The 2,683-nt window shown below is 42.8% G+C and overlaps 1 pseudogene; it reads left to right on the top strand.

The window, feature by feature from the left end:
• The first annotated feature begins 507 nt into the window (after positions 1-507).
• On the top strand, positions 508-1,735 carry LOC121529752 (annotated as a pseudogene).
• The last annotated feature ends 948 nt before the right edge of the window (positions 1,736-2,683 follow it).

Raw genomic sequence — 2,683 nt, 5'->3', positions numbered from 1 at the left:
GCATTCCATCATTGGGCATCGTAATGCTATTCATGTACATCAAATAATCAGGTCATTGTCCATTTTTCCCCTCGGAAACCTCTTTGCCGGAGTGGGTTCCTTGCTCCTCGGAGGGCCCTGGCGATGGCCTTTCCAGCTTGGCGGTTGCCTGCTCGGTTTCTCGCTCAAGTCGACTCTTCCGGAGTATAGTACTAAGAAAGCAGCCTTCAAAGTCGAGGCCTTGTCATTTTTCGATTTGGGCTTCATTTTTCGTAGGTAAGGACTTATGGTTCTTCGGATATATACTTAAGTACGGAAATATTTTTATTTTTCTATTTCACAAAGTACAGAAAACTAACCAGAGCAAGGTCCTCACTTCAGTAGGAAATCAAAAATTATGAGCAGCTTAGTAAGACATATGTCAAAATGGCTTTTATTTCCCTAAACAGGGGCACTTGATGTTTTTCATTAGTCATTGATACACCTTTTATAATAATTCCAATTTGAACTCTTTGACTCTGCCCACAGACCTCCCATACTGACAACGGATCCGAAGTTAGTCTTAAAATCTCTCATATTCCTATAAATTCATTGCTGAGTACATCATTTGATACTACAGCCTGAAGCCGACTAATTCCTAAGCCTGATCACTTGACTTTATACGTTGGCGGCCAAAGGTATTATACCACTCGTCTTGGCTTCGAACCACTCGGTACCAGGAATTAGAGACCGGAGAACGATGGCGCCAAAGCTGCCGTCCGTCGAAAACAAGATCGTCTTTGTTTTCGTCTCTAGCTTATACTCCGGATGACAAGGAGCAGGGACTGCGTTATGGTCACGGTGCTCCAGGATGTGGCCTTCGGAGTGGAGGATTTGCATGTCATCTTTACGCTGGCGTTGTGCCTTGTAGCCCAAGTGGTTCGTGACATCTGGGGAGAGCGATGATCAGGGATTCGTAAGATTTGCTACCATCAAGACCGTAGGTGAAGTGTAATTTTCATCTATGAACAGTTATATTATTTATAAAAATAAATCTAAATCAATTCCACACTTTTGCATATTGTACGGTGATATCACCCACACTTTCGTTGAGCAAAATGGTATGCTGGGGACATCCTGCCCGATTCCCGAAATCTGTAGAGCCACCAAACTAAACTTCTTTGCTCATGTGTGGATTCCTGGTACGAAAGAATCTAGCTCCATCACTTCTGGTTGGTGGATAACTCTCAGATCGACACTTAGTATTCCCGCCCAGCGATCTATTGTGATGGCCAACTACGAGGGACGGTGAAGATGCCAATCAATAGGCCGGCCAATAGAAACAACAGAAGTCACAGATCCAGGACTATGTCGAGTACTATAGGTGGCGGTGTCCAGCACATTGTTTCCAACACGGATGACATTATCCGCCGTGAGCCACACCTCGTACTATGAGCTGCTGCAGGAACAGCCTTGGCTAGCAGGTTCCAAGATTAAGGAGGACATGGAGGTGCTAAAGAAGTTGAACGTTTTGACCGACATTAATGAGAACGGACATCGTTTCGCAGACCTTTACGAAGAACAGCTAAAGAGGCCTACTCTCTTCCTCGAAGATATCCAACGTTATAATCCCAATGTTATTCATTCATTGCTTAAAACTTTTTCATGAAGGAAAGTCATTGACAATTTTTAGCTATTTGGGGGATTTGGCGCTGGAAACTTGAAGTCTTTGTTCACGGCCATGGAATTGACCAAGCCAAAACGGGAAACTTGTTAAAGAAATGAGTGCCAACATATAAATACTAATAAATGAAAAGGTCGAAATGGAACAACCTAATTATTTCTTTTTTAATGTCATTTTTCCTTTTTGTCGGTCCTTAAACCTATTGTCTATCAAAATCTCGTTACGGGGATCGTCTTTGGCAAAGGTAACCATGGGAGGATTCCAGAATCCCGGTGGCGTGTTACTACGTACATTTACGTGTTTACAGTTGGCCAAATACTTTTCGATCTTCTCATCAGTCAAATTTGAGCCCATGAAATTTATCAACTATAAGAAAGAAAATTGGTAAAATATAAATGCATTTTATGAAGGACGAATTGTACAAACCTTTTCGCACCTACACATTCAATATTGAAACGATCTTTGCCGACACCAGGTTCTTCTTTAATCAAAAAGGGGCCGCGGAAACTCCTCCCTCCGAGTCCGTTGTATCCTTTTCTTTTGTTTCCATTAGGATACTTATCCTTGCAAGAGTTTTGTTGATTCAATATTGAAACGATCTTTTACCGACAATTCAGGTTCTCTTGACCAAAAAAGGCCGCGGAAACCCTCCTCCGAGTCCGTTGTATCCTCTTCTTTTGTTTTCATTAGATACTTCCCGGTATCCTGCGGAGAGTTTTGTTGATTCATTGCTCACTTCTATTTCTGGCTGGGATACGGGTTGGATATTAAAAGCTTTTACAACTGGAGTGGTTATTTCCACTTGAGTTCGGATTTGATAGACGATGCTTTCTGCTGGTCAATCATGTCTTGCTCAAACGTTTTTAAGGCGCTTGAATAGCCTTCGTCGTCGTCCTTCAAAACGTTCGGCAAAGAACATCCATGGTGCCCATTGATTTCTTCTCAAAAAAGTGGACTTTGCTGGTGATATTACGACTGCTGGTGTGGGATAAAGTCGTCAAAAGCGCTTAAGACGCCCACGCCGTCTGGTCCTGCAAGCCT

The sequence above is a fragment of the Drosophila eugracilis genome, unplaced genomic scaffold, assembly GCF_018153835.1.
Source record: "Drosophila eugracilis isolate 14026-0451.02 unplaced genomic scaffold, ASM1815383v1 contig_1829, whole genome shotgun sequence".
NCBI classification, from domain to species: Eukaryota; Metazoa; Arthropoda; class Insecta; order Diptera; family Drosophilidae; genus Drosophila; species Drosophila eugracilis.
This window is presented reverse-complemented; position numbering and strand designations above follow the sequence as displayed.